Raw genomic sequence first — 20,190 nt, 5'->3', positions numbered from 1 at the left:
GCTAAAAAAAAAAGATAGGCATGGGTAGCCAGATCATCTAGAAACACTTTCCAACACTATAAAATTATAAGTTTTGCGACACTACTTGCCAATTCCTTACGGTAACATGACTAAGCAAAAAAATGCAAAACAAATAAAAAGGGGCACTCGTGGAAAAATGGCCATTCTAATATACGGCATTTCAGAAAAAAAAAATTTCAGCCACGTGCTAGGCAAACCATCAAGGCATATTTTCCGACAAATAAACATATAAATGAAATATTACTCTGTGATAGTTCCTTAGTACGTAGTAATTTTGAAAGAAATGGGAAAAAACGAAAAAATGGCAATCACAGGAAAATCGAACACATACTTATATATACGCCATATCTGGCTAAAAAAAAATAGGCATGGGTAGCCAGATCATCTAGAAACACTTTCCAACACTATAAAAATATAAGTTTTGCGACACTACTTGCCAATTCCTTACGGTAACATGACTAAGCAAAAAAATGCAAAACAAATAAAAAGGGGCACTCGCCGAAAAATGCCCAACATTCTAATATACGGCATCTCAGATAAAAAAAAAGACATGCACGTGTTAGCCCAACCATCAAGGCACACTTTCTAACACATAAACATGAAAAAAAAATCAATAATATACGGCAATTCCTTACTACGTAGTAAATTTTTACAAATATTGAAAAAAAACAGAAATTGGCAACCGCAGTTAAATACCCAATATACCAATAACTACGTCGTATCTGACAAAAACAAAATCACGCATGGGTAGCCAGATCATCTAGACACACTTTCCAACATTAAAAAAGCAAAAGTTTTACGACACTATTTCGCAATATCTTACGGAAAAATGACTTGGCAAAAAAATGAAAAAAAATTAAAAAGGGACACTCGCGGTAAAATGCCCGACATTCTAATAAACGACATCTCAGATAAAAAAAAAGACATGCACGTGTTAGCCCAACCATCAAGGCACACTTTCTAACACATAAACATGAAAAAAAAATGAATAATATACGGCAATTCCTTACTACGTAGTAATTTTTACAAATATTGAAAAAAAACAGAAATTGGTAACCGCAGTTAAATACCCAATATACCAATAACTACGTCGTATCTGACAAAAACAAAGTCATGCATGGGTAGCCAGATCATCTAGACACACTTTCCAACACTAAACAAGCAAAAGTTTTACGACACTATTTGGCAATATCTTACGGAAAAATGACTTGGCAAAAAAATGAAAAAAAATGAAAAAGGGGAACTCGCGGTAAAATGGTCCTCGTGGTGATGAACGACATTTTAACTAAAAAAAAAAACATGCACATGGTAGCCAAACAATCCACCAAGACTTTCCACAACTGATAACCTATACAAGTTGCACCATTCTACGACAATTTCATAATACGTAATAACTTTGATAATTATGCAAACTACCTTAGAAGGGTAAACTCGGACGCGAACGACCCCGACGCGTCTCAGAAATCGGGGAAGGAGTACAGCTACAGCAATGCACATCTGGACACTACTAGAGCGTGTAGGGGAGACACCTCCTGCAGGTCGATCACCCACAAATTCAGTTACAGGGGTGAGTCACGTGAGAAAAACCTGTTTTTTTTTGACGCTCGGGGTCGCAAACGACCCATCGTACCTATCCAGGGTTAAGTAGTGGATCGCTAGGAGTTGTTGTTTTTTGGGCCCTATAGTGTATATAGGAATGTGATTTCTGGTGTTCCTCAGCATACTCTTCTTGGCCATTACTTCTCATATTATTCACACATGAAATGTAGTTTGGACTGGAAAACAAGCTTGTCGCATATGCAGATGATGCTACACTGTTTGCATCAATTCCATCTCCTGAATATTGATATGAGGTTTCTGAATCCCTTAATAAAGGTCCAGCTATATTTAGTGCATGGTGGAAATTATAGGGCATAAATTTAATCCTAACAAAACAAAAAATATGACTGTAAGTAGATCAAGAACAGTGGCTACTCAACATCCAGATATCACCACTGATTATGTTTCTTTAGCTCTGTATGACTATTTAAAGATTTTTGGTGTGATTCTCGGCAGCCAAATTACTTTAGCAAAACACATTAGACCTGTGTCTCCATTAATTGCACAAAAACGGGGCTTATTAAGAACGTCTTTTACTGTTTTCAGTGCCAATCAATTCTGAAGAAGTTTTTTAATTTATTCATTCTACCTTGTCTCGGTAATTGTTTTCCCGTCTGGTCTTCAACTTCTGATTCACATCTTATTTTGTTGGACAGGAACTTACGGTCTATTTTATTTCTTAGTCCTGATCTATATGAAAATCTCTGGCACTGCTGTTCAATGAATTTGTTACGCAAGTTGCAGAATATTTTTCATAATTCTGATTATCCTTTACATTTAGATCTTCCCAGACAGCTCCTTGTAGTTTGTAATACTAGGCATGCAGTTAATTCTGATAGTAGGACCTTCTCCATTATGAAGCTAAATACTACACATTATTCTAGAATTTTATTCCAGCGTTGACCTAGTTTTGGAATGATCCTCTTAATTGGGTAGTTAAATTGGTAGAGCTTCGAAAGTTTAAACTTGCTGCAATTTTTTTATTTTTTTATGTTGAACATGCTGACATAAGTATTTTTATCAGAGACCTTATTTATATTCAATTTACACTTTCCGATTATTTATTGTTACGCTCGCAATCCAATTTTAATGCTTACAAACATCAATCGCTTTCCCTCCAACCATATTTATCATTCTCAGACACACCAACCTTTGCTTAGTCAAAATTCAATACATACTTACATGAATACATATCTCAACTATTGTACAACGTTGAATTATATGCCCTCTACACACCCCCAACATATTATCATAATTCATATCAAATGTGCATATTCACAAAATTTCAGTCAATTTTCGTTGCTTTCAGCTATACTATTGTACAGCACACATATCACAGGCTCGTAATCTGTAACAATATTTTCTTTTTCCTAATATTGTCCTTATTGCTCTGCCCTTCACTGATAACTTGTTTTTGTACTGAAATTCTTGTTATAAAAGCTCACTGTCTGCTTTAAAAAAATCTAGTTCCAATTACATAGTCTCTCAGTTACCATCTCACTGGTGCATCTGCACATTGATGACCACCAGAATGTTCAACTTCCTCCAGTTTTCCAGTGCATTGTTGTCTCTTATTGTTTGATGATGCCGTTTTCAGACAGTGAGTATATTACCAATGACACGCACTAGAAATTACTGACCTTCGACAGCGGAGGAGCGTTCGTCTGGGCATGACTCGGTCAAGTACGAAAGCAAATTATGTCCTTGCGGTGACCCATGAGCACACTCTCCCTGAAATCTCCGATTGACTTTGCAAGAAAGGAGACACGTCAGTGACATACGACACCCTCAAGTCATACCATGCTGAGCAGTAGTCGCCATCCCCAGCCACACAGCGAAACTTTTTCCGCCCTCTCAAATACTGTTTGGGGAACAAAAGGTTTTGCTTGATATTAGGGAAATGACCTTTAAATCTCGCCTACAATCTGTGACAGATGGATCTCCTTTTGAAATTAATCTTCTTCATGCCCTATTTGTATGGTACCTACTCTAATATGTAAGTGTTACTATCCTTGATGTCGATATTCTGCAATTGACAAACCTAATAACCAAAGTCAACACCCTTATGGATAGACATTTCATTAACTTCAAGACCTTCATCAATGCCTCCACTCCTAACAAAATAGACACCTATTCAACATCGACCAGAGCCGACGTGAATGCAGTAGGGTAGAGACACACACCCCAGGATGTGCTTTGGCAGCGATGATATCACCCACCACCCACATATACCATCCCTCACTTACTCCCCAACCTTTGACCTATCCAGACACTTCTTGATGTCCATTTGTGCAGTTTTGCTACTACCACTCTAAACTCAGGGCTGATTAAAAGAAATTTTGGGAATGGTTTTCGGTGGCCAACTAAATATATTCTTAGATCATCACCTGTAGCGTGGCCTCCCTCGTCAATAATTATTTCTTTCTAGATGACACAGATATGGGCGCTCCAGTTTTGGTAGACACGGGTACTTACCATTCTCTTATTGCAAGACCATTCTCCAAGACACGACGTAGTCTAGATAAGTCTACCGACAACCACCTGGTAGCTGCTGATTGATCTGCAAAACACACTAATGGTTATGGAACTGTAAGTTTATCATTTAGAAATGCAAACTATACGCGAAATCTTTTCGTTGCTGACTGCACATTGCCAATCTTCATTACGGATTTCCTGTCGCATTTCCACCTCCTGGACAATATATCTCATTGACGGTTTGTTAACGAGGATTCGTACTTCTCACCACCTCTGCAACCAGCCGCCTCCACCCTTGTTTTCCACATCAGTTCACCCACAGATGTTTAACCCCCACTCCTCCCATTGTACCCATATGTTTTCCGTACAGAACTTTGTCAAACAACAATGCTTCCTGTGAAACATGATATTTATCACCATGACAAGGCGACAGGCCTACCATTATTCACCAGATCTGGACGTTTTGGCACCGAATAGACTGGCTGCCGCTAAACAGACGTTGGACGAAATGGAAATAATTAGCATTTACTAAAAAGCCTCAAGGCCACAGCCCTCAATCTTGTACATCGTCGTCAAGTACGATTTCTCTCTGCGTTTCAGTGGAGATTACAGGTGCCTTCACAGCCACAAAGAGCAGGACCACTACCCACTCCTAGAATCTGGTGACGTGACTTTCTACTTGAACAGAGATAAGGCTTTCTCCACGCTCTAACTCTTGTAAGTAAATTATCCAGTGCCCATGAACCCAAAACACATCCCATGAAAGCCATTACCATTCCCTTTCTTACAAACACCTTCAATTACTCTGGCTTTGGCCTTCGTACTGATGGGGCCACTTTTTACTGTATCATGTATGGCATCTTAGATGACCTACCTTCCAGTTTATGCTACTGGGACAACACACTTCTGTTCACTTCCTCCAAAGTATGACACATCGGTCATCTACACATTTTGCTCAACTGCCTATAACAAAACGTTCTTTTAGTTCCGTACGACAAGAGTACTTTTCTCACGAATGAAGTATCCTTTTTAAGGTACCGCATCACTCCTGAAAGAGACTCCACCCCTTCCCTGAGAATGTAGCAGCCATTCAGAAGTTCCCTATGCCCTCGATCGTCAAAGTACTGCAAGAATTCTTACGCATGATGAAAATTTATCACCGTTTTCGACCAGCCATCGCCGTCACTCTTGCCCCTTCGTCACCTCTGCTCTTACTTTTCCCGTACCAAATGCTCCTCTCCTCTCTACCTATGCCAGCAACATTGCTATTTGGGTAGTCTTTATGCAGATGGTCAATGGATCGCCTCACCCATTGGCCTTCTTCACCAGGAAACTGTCCAAGGTGTAATCTGGCTACTCAATCTCCAATCATGAATTTATGTCAGTGCGCCTATCTCTACATCACTTTCAACACTTTCAGGAAGGTATACCCTTTTTCATTCACACGGACCACCTGCCTGTGGTGCATGCCTTCACTCGATAGTCGGACGCCTGGTCCGCCTGTCAACTCTGAGATCTCTCCGCCGATGCTGAATACAATTGTACCCTTCAGCATGTCCCTAGGAAAATGAAACCCATTGCCGATATCGTATCCAAAAACACAATCACTACCATTCACCTAGGTTGGATTAGAGTGCCTTAGCAGGAGCCGAACGAAAGATCCAGAATACCAATCATGTAAGATATCCTGCACATCACTCCATTGGAAGGATGCCCTTTTCGACGACTCCTATGCCCCCTGCCTTGTGACGTAATTACTGGTTGAGTGTGAGCAAAGATATGGCAGTAATTTTAGTCCTCTGGAAGAATTTTGAAGGTTTTAGAAGCAGCCTGAGCAAAAACAATGCCATGGATACCTTCTTCCTTGTGCTGAGAGGCATATGATTTCATTTATGACCATTCACATCCCTTGCTCCGTTTTACTACACAGCTGCTGGAAACATGTCTCATATGACATGACATTCCTAATAATGCTAACCCTCATAAGTACATCGACACACAGATTAAGGAATGGGGACCTTTTTTAAACCTCAACCCTGCTTTGCCCTCATTCATATTGAAGTTGTAGGTCTCCTAACCACAACAAAACTACATTATTACCTTTTTACCACCATTAACCGATTCACTTGTTGTCCTAAGGCCAATCCTACGGAAACTGGAACATCCACTTTACTGTTAGGGTGAATAGCAAGATTTATTACCACTGAGAATATTACTTCTGAAAGGAGTAACACTTTATCATTTCAATTGTGGACATCATTAACGAATCACCTAGGCATAATTCTGCATCATACATTCACCTAAAACCCAGCATTTAACGGAATGGTTGAAGGTTTTCCCTGTACCTTCAAAGCAGTGTGATGGGCCGAGAGAAGGTTGTGAGTCAAAGATAGGATGAAAGCAACTGAGTGAGTTTATTATAGAATACTCTCCTTTATATACAAAAGCTCAAAGCAACAAGAAATTTCATGCTCAAAACAGACACCGTTATCGGTGAGAAAAACAGACATGTTTTTTCAGGTTCTTTTTAGTGTGAAGGAAGAGCGAAGATAAAGAATAATATATACATAAAATGAGCTATGTACGATCGTGTGACACACGGTTGGTACATGGCTCGCCCACTAAAAATGACATACTGTACTTGTTAAATAGGGCGCCCTGATCTAGAGTGGCGAACTGTAGGTGGGTCATCTGGCAGGAGATAAGCAAGGTTTAGATGATCAATGGAGACCCAGTCTTCTTTGGCACGAATGTTTAGTAGGAATGCTTTCAGACTGCGTCGGATCATAAGGAAAGGGGCCGTGTAAGGGGGCGTTAGCGGTGGCTTGCTAGTGTCGTTGCACAGGAAGACGTGTGTTGTAGAGTTCAAGTCTGTCAGAATGTGATTCTTCGCTGGGGGCTTGTAAGTCTGGCGGCATGGAGTAAATTTTCCCAAGACGTGACCTCTTGCAATCCATCCAGAGACTATGGCAGATGTACATGAGTTTGTCGGAGGAGGTTGTAGAAGGAAAAAATTTGGCAAGGGCGACCAACGGGTCGCCATACACCATTTAGCTGCCGAGATGTCGAGGACGTCTTTAGGTGTGGTCCTTAGTCCCAGGAGGACCCAGGGAAGGTGAGTAAACCAGCGGGATATCAAAGCTGCTTTGAGTGTACGATAAAAACGTTCAACCATTCCATTGGCAGCTGGGTTGTAGGCCGTTGTCTGATGTAGGGTGATGCCCAGGAGATTCGCTAATGATGTCCACTATTGAGAGGTGAAAGAGGTACCCCTGTCAGAAGTAATATGCTCAGGGATACCAAATCTTGCAATCCATCCTAAGACTATGGCCGATGTACAGGAGATTGTCGGAGGAGGTTGTAGAAGGAAAAAATTTAGCAGGGATGACCAACGGGTCACCATACACCCTTTCAGCTACCGAGACATCAAGGGCATCTTTAGGACTGGTTCTTAGTCCCAGGAGGACCCAGGGAAGGTGAGTAAACCAGTTGGAATCCTAGCAGTGAGTGGAATATCAAAGGTGCTTTAAGGGTGCGATGAAAACGTTCAACCATTCCATTGGCAGCGGGGTTGTAGGCCGTTGTCTAATGTAGGGTGATGCCCAGGAGATTTGCTAATGAGGTCCACAATTGAAAGGTGAAAGTGGTACCCCTGTCAAAAGTAATATGCTCAGGGATACCAACTCTTTCAATCCATCCTGAGAATAAGGCACATGTACATGAGGCAGACGTTGCTGTTTCCATGAGAATGGCTTCAGGCCAACGAGTGGAGCAGTCGATGATGGTAAATAGGTAACAATGTCCTTGTGATGTGGGTAGGGGGCCTACAACGTCGACGTGAATGTGTGCGAAACGACGCTGAGGTTGGAAAAAGGTGCCCACTCCTGAATCCGCATGTCGATGTACTTTGGAAGTTTGGCAAGAAGTAGAGGCGCGAACCCAATCCTTAGCATCCTTAGAAATGCCGTGCCAAATAAACTTTGGCTTCAGCAGCTGTGCAGTAGAACGGCACGAGGGATGTGAAAGGCCGTAAATGAAATCAAACACCTGGCGGCGCATGGTAGCAGGAATCCAAGGTCGCGGTCTATCAGTACTGACGTCACAGAGGAGGGCTGTGTTGGAGTGTTTGAGGGGGAGGTCTTCCCAACGGAGGGACGTGTAGGATGTCCTATATGCTTGATACTCTGGATCCTGTCGTTGGGCTTCAGCCAGGGCGTTGTAATCCAATCCCAGTTGAATGGCAGCCAAAGTGTTTCTTGATAGGGCATTGGCAACGGGATTCATTTACCCTGGGACATATTGAATGGTGCTATTGTATTCAGCCACGGCTGAGAGATGTCGGCGTTGACGGGCCGACTAGGAGTCAGACTGTCGAGTGAAGGCGTGCACCCGAGGCATGTGGTCTGTGCGAATGGAGAAGTGCGTACCTTCTAAGAAAAGGCAAAAGTGACGGACAGCCAAGTGCACTGCCAGCAATTCGCGATCGAAGGTAGAATAACCCGATTCTGCCTTGGACAGTTTCCTGCTGAAGAAGGCCAATGGGCGGGGCGAGCCGTTGACCATCTGGTTGAGTACTGCACCAATAGCAACGTCGCTGGCATCGGCGGAGAGAAGGAGAGGGGAATGTGGGATAGGAAAAGTGAGAGCCGCAGCGGTTGATAGGGCCTTCTTTCCATTGCAGAAGGCCGTTTCTTCAAGGGGACCCCACTTCAGGTCCATGGGCTTGCCCTTGAGGGAGGCGTAGAGGGGAGCAAGAGTGGTGGCAATAGCTGGCAGAAAACAGTGATAATAGTTGATCAGGCCCAAGAATTCCTGCAGAGCTTTGACGGTCGAGGGCACGGGGAAGTCCTGAACAGCTGCTACCTTCTTAGGGAGGCGATGGATTCCTTCAGGAGTGATGTGGTGCCCTAAGAATGACACTTCGTTGGCGCCAAAGATACACTTATCGTACCGGACTACAAGACCGTTTTGTTACATGTGGTCGAGCACGATGCGCAGGTGACGGAGATGTTCCTCTTTTGAGGAAGAGAACACAAGTATGTCGTCCACATAACATACACGGAAGTGGAGGTCCCCTAAGATGCCATCCATGAGACGTTGAAACGTGGCCCCAGCATCACAAAGGCCGAAACAGGAGTAATTGAAGGTGTATTTACCAAAGTGCGTGGTGATGGCGGTCTTGGGGATGTCTTCTGGGTTCATAGGCACCTGATAATACTACTTCAGGAGGTCGAGCGTAGAGAAAACCTTCGCTTTGTGCAGGTTGGAAGTCACGTCGGCGATGTTTGGGAAGGGGTAGTGATCCGGTTCTGTTTGCAGGATCAGGCGCCTGTAATCCTCGCACGGACGGAGGGAGCCGTCTTTCTTCAGAATGATGTGTAAGGGTGAAGACAATGGGGTGGAGGCCTTTTGGCAAAGGCCCATTTCCTCCATTTCGTGGAACGTCTGTTTGGCGGCTGCCAATTGTTCCAGTGCTAGACGTCTGAATTTTGCGAAAACTGGGGGTTCCGTCGTCTTGATATGGTGATAAATACCATTTCTTAGCAGGAGCCGTGGGAATTTGGCGAAGTTATGGACGGAAGACTTCCAGGTATGACGTGAGAAGGTGGGCGTAGGCATCGGTGGGGGCGCTGATGTGCAGAGCGAGGTTGGAGGGGGCGGGTTGAAGATGTGTCGACAAGTATGAGTCTGCGTTGACCAATCGTTGGTGGGCGACATTGACCAGAAGGGGGAAATGAGAGAGGAAATCTGCACAAAAGATTGACAATGTGACATCAGCAACGAGAAACATCTCAATTAAATTTTCCATTTCGAATGATAATATGAGGTTATCGTAACCGTAGGTGCGTATCACAGATCTGTTGGCAGCTACCAAGCGGATGTCAGCAGATATAGACAGACTACGTCGTGTCCTGAAGAGTTCCTTGGCAAAAGAGAACGAAAAGCATCCGTGTCTACCAAAAATCGCACGCCCATTCCTGCATCATGTAAAAAGAAAAAATTAAAAACACGGGAGGCCACTGCCACGAGTGATGGCCTACTTACACGTTTTTTGACCACTGACAATCCTTGGCACATTTCTTCGCGGTTGCCCCGAATCAGAAATGGTAGTAGCAAAACCGTGGCGGATGGAAGGTAGTAAGTGGCTGTAGAAGACGTTTCTTGGGGCGCAAGCCAGTGGTGGGTGGTGGTGGCTTTGTCCCCACTTTGGCACGTCACGGGGTAGGCATGTATGTCCTACGGCATTCACGTCAGCTTCAGTTGACGTTGAATAGACATCCTCTTCGTTAGGGGTGGAGGCGTTGATGGAGGTCATGAAGTGGCTGTCCATAAAGGCATCGGCTTTGGTCATCAAGTCCTTTATGGGTAAACTATCGACATCGGGTATGGCAGCGCGTATAGGTCCGGGTAAACGGCGTATCCATAGGGCACGAATTGGGTTCATCTCACGAGGAGAGACGTCTGCGGCAGGTTGCAGGCGAGCCATACTGGTCATTTCCCTGAGGGCGAGCGAAGCTCTTTGGTCCCCCAACGGTTGTTGGAAGAGCTGAAAAAGCTTTGCTATACGGGAGGCTGGAGACGGCGAGTACTGCTGCAGAAGGTATGTTTTGAGAGCGTCATACGCTATTGGGGTGTCTCCTTGTTCACAAAGCCATTCGGATATTTCCGGGAAGGTGTCCTCGGGTATCGCCGCGAAAACATAATCTGCTTTGGTGGTTGAGCGAGTCATGCCGTTGATGGGAACTGGACTTCTGAGCGCTGAAACCAAGCAAATGCCTCTCCGCTGGCGAATGATGAAAGTTTCAATGGGGGAGTCGCAAAAATAACTTCCGTAGAGTCCGCCATAGTACCAACGATGGATGGGCTAGGAGGGGTGGAAGGCGGAGGAGCAAGTCGACTTCCGGGGTCACCATATGGGCCAAGAAAAGGTAGTGACTCAAAGACAGGATGAAAGCAACTGAGTGAGTTTATTATAGAACACTCTCCTTTATATACAAAAGCTTAAAACAACAAGAAATTTCATGTTAAAAACAGACACCGTTATCGGTGAGAAAAACATACGTCTTTTCAGGTTCTTTTTAGTGCGAGGGAAAAGCGAAGATACAAGCATAATATATACACTGAAGGAACTCTGTACGATTGTGTGACACACGGTTGGTACAGCAGCTTTGATGTCCAGCTGCAAGGACTCTAACTGGTTCACCCAGTTTCCCTTGGTCATCCCGGGTCTAAGGACTACACCTAAAAACGCTTTGAATGTCTCAGCGGCTTAAATGGTGTATAATGACCGTTGGTCGTCAATGCAGATTTTTTTCTGTCTGCAATCTTTTCCGACCATCTCCAGCTCCCACTTCTCGTCATGGGAAAACTTGCTGCCAGACTTACAAGACCCTAGCTAAGAAACACATATCGACAGATCTGAAATTAGCAAAGCACGTTTTCCTGCGCAACAACACTAGTCTGCCACCGTTAACGCCTCCTTACACAACCCTTTCCTCTTTATCCGCGGTATGCCAAAAGCATTACTCGCAAACATATGTGGCAAAGCAGAAAAGGGCAACCTCTTTCACATATATATCCTTTTTAGGGGGGAGCTAAGTACTGCATGCGTACCGCTTGAACGGTATTTCTGTTTTTTTATATTGTTGTTATCGCCCTCCCTTCGGACTGATGACTTTGTTCAGCTTATAATATTCCTGTGTCAATTGGTTTTTAATTTTTTGACCTTCTGAAACTATTGTTATAAAAGCATAATGTCTGCTGAAATAAATTAAGTTGCAAATATGCTGTCACGCAAATCCCAACTAATTGGTGCATCCACACACATTGACATTTGACATATATAGAAACGAATACATATGTTCAATGCCTTATTCTCTTAGCATCTGGTCCAACTCCCATCCAAAAAAACTTAGGAAAATTATCATATAATCTTTTTCTAGTTATACCCTCACGGAGTCAACCTCACTTGACTAAGCATTCTTGATACCTGTATTGTTTTTTTTTTATCATCCTTAATAGCTACTACGTACAGTAATGATATAGATGATTTATAGATGAAAGTGGTCCTTTATCAGAAGTAATATAGTCAGTAATATTAAATCTTGCTATCCCCTGTAAGAGTAAGGTGGATATACATGAGGTGGGCCGTGAAGTTTGCATTGGGATATTGTTTGACCTTTGAGTGGAGTGGTCAATGATGGTTAACAATCAACAATATCCTTGTGATGTGAACAGGGGACCTACTACATCAACATGAAAGTGGGAAAAAAGATGGTGGGGTTAAGGGAATTTGACAACTCTTATATCCATGTCTTGATGTACTTTTGAAGTTTGTTATAAAGTATGCCAAGGAGTAGCATTCTAGGTAATGGCGTACAAAATTAACTCCGTGTTCAGTAGCTGTACAGTAGATGGGCATGATAGATGTAAAATGGCATGAATGAAATCAAACACCCGATAGCGCATGAAGTAGTTTTCCATATTTGTGGTCTATCAATACTAATGTCACAGAGCATGGAAACGTTGGAGTCGTCAAGGATAATGTCTTCACAATGAAGGGATTCGCAGTATGTCCTACATGGTTGGTACATTGCTTCATTTCGGTAGGTTTCAGCCAGGGTATTATAATCCAATCACAGGTTAATAATTGCCAATGAATTCCTTGGCATGGCCTTGGCTATAGGACTCAATTTTACGAGGACGTGTTGAAAGGTGCAATTGCAATAATACGCGGCAAGGAGATTTGGATGTTGACAAACAGACCAGTTGTCGGACCATCTATTTAAGGTATGCACTGGACTGAGGGCGTACCTTTTAAGAAGTGGCAGAAGTGATACACTTCCAGTAATTCTTGGTTAAATGTGGAGTACCTAGATTTGCCTTAGACAGTTTCCTACTGAAAAAGGCCAAGTGGTGGTGCAAACCGTTGACCATCGGCTCAAGTATTGCTCCAATCACAATGTCGCTGCCACCAATGAAGAAAAGGAGTGAGTTATATAGCATTGGAATACTGGGAGAAGCAATATTTAATAGGGCATTGTTTTAACATGCCTTTAAAGGGGGCATAGAGCGCTCCAGGATTTGCGAAGATTGCTGGCAAGAAAATGTGATAATAGTTGATTTATTGCAGTGCTTTGACGTTCGAGGGGATGTTATGAATCACTGCTACCGTTCCTGGGATGGGGTGAACTCCTTCAGGAGTGATGCGATGCCATAGGAACGAACGTTGGTATCAAAAGTACAATTGTCGTACTTGACTACATGGCCATTCTGTTGTAGGCTGTGGAACACAGCCTGCAGGTGAGGTAGGTGTTTTTCTTTGGAGGAGGAAAACACAAAAATGTCATCCATGTAACACACTGAATGTAAGATCGCCTAGGAGGCCATCCATGAGGCATTGAAAAGTAGCCCCTGCATTACGAGGGCCTAAACAGGATAATTGTGGTGTATATACCGGAGGAGATGGTGATGGTAGTCTTATGTGTTCATGGGCATTGGATAAAACCCCTTCAGGAGGTCGGGCATGGATGAAACATTTGCTCTATGCAATTAGGAGGTAACGTAGCCAAAGTTTTGTAGGGGGTAGTTATCCAATTCTGTCTGCATGTTCATATACGTGTAATCCACACACGTATGCAGGAAGCCATATTTGTGAAGAATGAAAAGATAACCATGAACTTGAAGCCTTTTGGTAAATGCCCATCTCTTTCATTTCAGCGAAAATTTCTTAGTGACTGCCTGATTTACACATTTTATTTGACAAGCTATTTTTTCTATATACAGGAGGGCAAAAAGGGTATTGCCATTAAATCATTTTTATATAGACTTAGAAAGATGCTTAGATTTGGCAAACATTGATGGTCCCGTTGTCTTGATATGGTGATAAATACCATGTTTGGAGGAAAAGGTGGGTGTTTAGTGAAGTTCATGACTGTACATTCTTGGTGAGGTAGATCATGAGTTGAAAAGGTGTCGACGAGTAAGAGACTGTGCTGACTAACCATTGGTGAGCAACTTCATTCAGGTGGGGTTCTTGGAAGTCAGCACCAAGGACTGGCAATGTGACAGGGTTTTCTTTTCGGAACAATATGATAAGAGTTCTAGTTTTTCCCCTACTATTTTGTGTTAAATACCTATTAGCACCAAGTAAGCTGTATGGCTTGGTTTAGTTCTAAGGAAGGGGTGAGATAAAATTCAGGACTATTCCAACTCTGGTAAGTCCTACGTTAGATTTGGTTTTAGTGTTAAGATCATTGGAGAGACATGTCCATAATCAATAGCAACTCAGAGTAGCCATTTATGGTGGCTAAGGATAGGCTGTCCTCATTACATATTTGGTGATGCAGCAATATGGATATTCCGATTTAATTTTTTTTCTCATGTGAGAGGAAATTATTCAAAATAGGTAAACATTTTATATGTACTTTATTGTCGCAAATTCAGCCAGTGGATATTAACTTTTTTCTCTTTGCTGTTATAGCATATCATAATTGTTATCATATTGTCCTTATCTAGTGTCAAACTTTGAACATAGTTTTGGTATTCAAAAATGTATATACCTTCAGCATAACTGTCTGTATAGGAATATTCTAAAGTTATCTGCTAGCTCACATAGTTGGGATATGACTCATTATCTTCCTACACTTATATTTCATTTTTTTTTTTTTTGTGCTCGACACTTGTACCTTGCAGATGGATGTATTTCTGGTTATCTTTTCTTCTTGGAAGGATTTTATGTTATTGTTTAACATTAAGCTGGATGAAGACTGATTTATTGTGAATTAATCACACTATGCTGAAAAACGTTGGGCCCATATCAAATGATATCACAACCAACACATTTAGTTATCTTTGCATTGGATATTGTGGTATAGGAACGTGACTCTTTACCAGGCATAAAATCTGTGCGATACTTTAGGAAATATGGGAGACGCTTTGACTTTCAATTTAGAACACAATCAAAAGCCGTAAGATCATCCTTAAAGCTATATCGATTTATGAACTGTCTATCTTTTACTCCTACTCGTCAATATCTTGCCATTCTGATATTATTGTGTAACAGCCAACATTTTAACTTACTGGAACTTAGAATTCAAATGTTGTGAATCAAGACATTCATTGAATGTGAGAGGGGTACTTCATGGAGCAAGCTTGTTGACTGCCTCCTCCTCTTACTCCTCCTCCAAGGACTCAAGTCATCTTACTAATCCTTATTCGCTGAAAGCCACATCACTTCCTGGTGGACACAGCTAGAAAAATGACAACAATCTATTCTATGGATCTGATATTATAAGTTTGATGGAAACTGAAACAGAAAAGCTATAAAGGAGAGAAAATGAGCCATAAAGTAAAATATTAGGTGTATAATTGTTAAAGTAGAGCTGATATTATATCAAGGAGGAAGGTAGGGACATCTATAAGAAGCAGGGTGATAGATGGAAAGATGCAGTACATAATGAGTGCACTGAATGTGAAAAAAGAGATACAGAAAACAATAACCATGGACATACAAAAAATAAAATAAAAATTATTGAAACAAAAGTGGCAAAAACAATTAAACATGGATATAAGACAAGTAAGAAGAGTGATGAAAAAAGGATTAAAATCAGAAACACTAAAGTGTTATCCTAAAAAAAAGAAAAAAATTATTAGAAATTAAAATACCCTTAGAAATATACTAGGAGGGGAAAATAGAATTAAAGACACATAAATTTATTCAATATATTTGCATTGTTATAACAAGAATAGATTCGTTAAAAATAAACACTACAAATGGTCCCGAAAGGGAAAGTGTGAGTTGAAATTTCTTGTGACAATAAGGAAGAGGATTTGAACAATTTCTTTAAAAATTTAGGAAATTAATTACTCATGCTACAACCACCTAACAATAAGACTCAGAGAAATGATTATGATATCTTCTTTTGCGTGATGGAAATACAGAAAAAAAAGAAAAATATCTCAGGTAGAGAAACCCTGAGGTATTATAAGACAAAACATAAAATAAAATTCTAAATGCATTACAAGGGGCAGCATTGCAAAGATTATGGTTCGCAGGACGCTAAACCTTAACCTGAACTTTTATTTCTCTGTCAATCATTAGGAAAGCTAAAAGAAGTGGATTATATAAGGGCACATGTTGCCAAATCATAGTAAAAAGAGAGGTGGTGAAATACAAAAGCCATAAATCTGATAAAAAAATTTAAAGAGACGTAAAGAGAATATGCTGTGATATGCTAACTTGCATTTTTGCACCGGGGAATAAATAGTGACCATCAATGAAAAAAAAAAAATAAACATACGGGTTATATTAGTAATAACATTAATCAACTATTGGAAAAAAAATCATTGTATATATTGAAATAGGTATAATTATTAGAGGACTCTACCAACAGACCGTGCTCTTGATAGCAAACATCCGATAACTCATATCTTTCTTACATAGTTACTGCCAAACTGCCTTTTCGATTTTGCATGAGGCCTATTTAGATATATTCCTGTGGAATAAAAAAAAATCTATTTTAAGTTTATATAACTTTTAAACCTAATTTACCTCAATTTCAAATCAGGAACTGAATTTTCAAGAAGGTTAACTAGAATGTTCGTAAGAAAATACTTTTGGTTCACGTAATGAAATTCAAGATTAAATTCACTAAAATTTAATACATAATAACTCACGAATTTCTCTATTTCAAAAGTTTTTTTTTTCTTTTCTTTTTTTTTTACAGAAAAAGGCCCCATAGTTTTATTATATTGCTTCTCAAACATTCGATATCACAGTAGCCAAAAAACATTCAGAGAACGTATATATATATATATATATATATATATATATATATATATATATATATATATATATATATATATATATATATATATATATACATGTATATATATATATATATATATATATATATATATATATATATATATATATATATATATACACACACACATGTGTATATATATATATATATATATATATATATATATATATATATATATATATATATATATATATATATATATATATATATATATACACATGTGTATATATATATATATATATATATATATATATATATATATATATATATATATATATATATATACACACACATGTGTATATATATATATATATATATATATATATATATATATATATATATATATATATATATATATATATATATATATACACATGTGTGTATATATATATATATATATATATATATATATATATATATAGATATATATATATATATATATATATATATATATATATATATATATATATATATATATATATATATATATATATATATATATATATATATATATATATATATATATATATATATATCTATCTATCTATCTATCTATCTATCTATCTATATATATATATATATATATATATATATATATATATATATATATATATATATATATATATATATATATATATTTATTCCCCTCTTATGGGGCATATTTTAGATGTTGAAGAAATTTATGCCGTTGCTCAATTGAATATCACGTCTCAAATGACAGTTTTGAAGTATTTTTCTAGGGATACCTAAAATTTCTTTTTGTTAAGCCAAAAGCTTCAGCCTCCTTATATCAGGCCCCTATCGAACCAGTGGTAGAATGACAGAATTACTCCTAGCCCCTAACTTTATAGTGTGTAGGAGACCACTTAATCTTATTTGTCTCGCCGTCACAAAGTTTACAGTTCTCACAAAATATTAGATGGAAACACCCTCGACTGTTTTGATGGTGATACAGAAAAATGTCTTATTTCTGTCATGAATAAGAGTTATTTCCATATGTCACTAAAGTATCACATGCCCTACCATTGTGATTTCCATCCCCTCTCTCGCAGTAACATGGCCATTCTGGGTTTTCACGTTTCTTACCCTTTTGCTTTTGATATACATTAGAGTCATAAAAAAAGAATATCACTAATTGTGCATACTTGGTATCTAGTTCAAAGCTATGTCACACTAACTACTATGTCACTTTTTCATTTCAGCCTTTTCCTTTGTTTCTGTTTCAGTCATAATATACATAGTTCAGTCCTACTAAATATAAACCTTAGTACTTTAATATGAATCTGGAGATCTGCCGTTGTAATCAATACTATGTCACTTGTAGCCCCCTTTTCATTAACCAGATAATACAGTCCCCAATCGTCTGTTTTATTTTTGTGCTATTCTGTTAGACATATTGGTTGGCAGATGAATGTTTGCAGGGGATATTGATAAAGAAGTGAGGTTTGGGAGTTTATTCTTGATAACTGTAACTGGCGACAATTGTCTGAGCAACCTGCTAATACCCACATTCTTTCATCTGTTTGACCGAATAAAATTATTTAATTTAATTTTATTTTTAAAACCTCCAATGCATCATATATTGCCCAGGATGGAGAAACATGGTAATATTAAACAGTTTTAGTGGAATTCGTGTTTTAAAGCATACACACATTTCCTAGATTTTCATGTCTTCATTTGATAATTTTACAAAAATGTCAATTGGAAGCTTTAGAGAGATGTTGTCACTTTGCTCCAGTTAAAAAAAAAAAAAAAATATGTTGAACCTGATGATTGTCAGTGAAGAAAATTTTGTGTTTTTATCAAGAATTTCCAGACTCGCTTGAAGTTCTGTACTAAGCAGTTTGACTGACATAATTATTATTCAATTAGCTGGTAAGGTTGCTTTAACAAATAAGCCAGATAAATTTCATATGATGAAAATAGCTTCGGAAATTAAAAGTGAGGAGTGGGAGGGGGAATGTCTCGTCCCTAAGGTGCTCAAAACCTTACAAAAGGTATCGATCATAAACTGCTGCCTGCTGATGGAACTATGCATGTATATGTTAATAACTCTCTTTGCTATAATTAACAAAAAATAAATAAATCCTTTAGAATAATGCTTATTGAACAATAACATACAAACAAAATCTCACTCAGACAAGTCAATAAATTAACAAATGAATAATTATAAAAGCCTTAGAAATAAAATGAATGAAGAAAGAAAATTAAAGACAGAAATAAGGTCTTGAATTTGCCAGAACTGCAATCCTTAGGTAACAAAGTTATTCATGAAGTACAGAATAAACTTTTTCAGTAAGAGGAAGGACACTCTTCAACTACTGTACTCACTTAGAGTAATTAGGTGATAGCCATGAAACAAAATATCTTTTGGCTATGAACAAATCTGCTATAGTTACTGCAAAATGACCGACAGTCAGCAATATCAAGTAATCATTATGAAAGTTTGGAAGGCGTTCTTGCCATCCTACATAAATAAGTGTCAGTTAATTCTGCACGGTCAGAAGGAAGTTAGCATATCACAAGCTCACAACTTTACTCTACTATACATCCAATTGTTTTAGAAAAAGCTTTGAAAGATGTTTATGGGTATAAAATTCTTTCAAATACTGTATGATGAATGGGAAGGCATCCTTTTTAATGAAATCACTTTTGTTGTTCACAGACAAATAATTGTAATTAATTATGACCCTGGTGTCTCTGTTCTTCGCAACCACGTTTTGTCATAATAGTCGGTAAACCAAAGAATGTACACTTAAAGATGCTCTATTTGTAGTGTGCACATAGCCCAAACTGCATGTCTTTTAAATTTTCATTCCTCTGTGCCTTGATTGGATGTGATACATCACCACTCTTATTCAATGCAGGCAAAGCAATTTTTATGAAAAGGTAAATTGAGTTTCATCAGTGTGCAAAGGTCTTCTGCTAGACTGATGCAACAAAGGAATGAATCCTAACATCTAGGGAGGATACTCTAGTTATATCTTAACTCATTTTGTTACCTTCAAATAGCATGGAAGCTTCATTTAAATATTTAGCCTCCAACATTAGCTGCTGCAGAGTTCCACTGGCTACATTTTCCATAAACAATAAAAGGATGGTGCTGTTATAATTATCTACAACTGGTGGACGGTTCTATAGTGCCATGAAATTGCCGAATACTGGTTGGCTATCACAACACATAACCTTCACAAGTTGAACCAGTGTAACCACAAAATGGCTGGAATATATCAATGTATACTTGAAATGAACAGATGTTCAATGGCTT

General features: G+C 39.2%; 1 protein-coding gene across 3 annotated transcripts in view; it reads left to right on the top strand.

Annotated features, from left to right (window-relative positions):
• Positions 1 to 20,190, top strand: part of LOC137626442 (uncharacterized) — a 911,866-nt gene that overhangs the window by 611,068 nt on the left and 280,608 nt on the right. The window lies entirely within an intron of this gene.

This window comes from Palaemon carinicauda, chromosome 34 (assembly GCF_036898095.1).
Source record: "Palaemon carinicauda isolate YSFRI2023 chromosome 34, ASM3689809v2, whole genome shotgun sequence".
NCBI lineage: Eukaryota > Metazoa > Arthropoda > Malacostraca > Decapoda > Palaemonidae > Palaemon > Palaemon carinicauda.
Note: the sequence above shows the minus strand (reverse complement) of the source record. Positions and strands in the feature narration are given on the sequence as shown.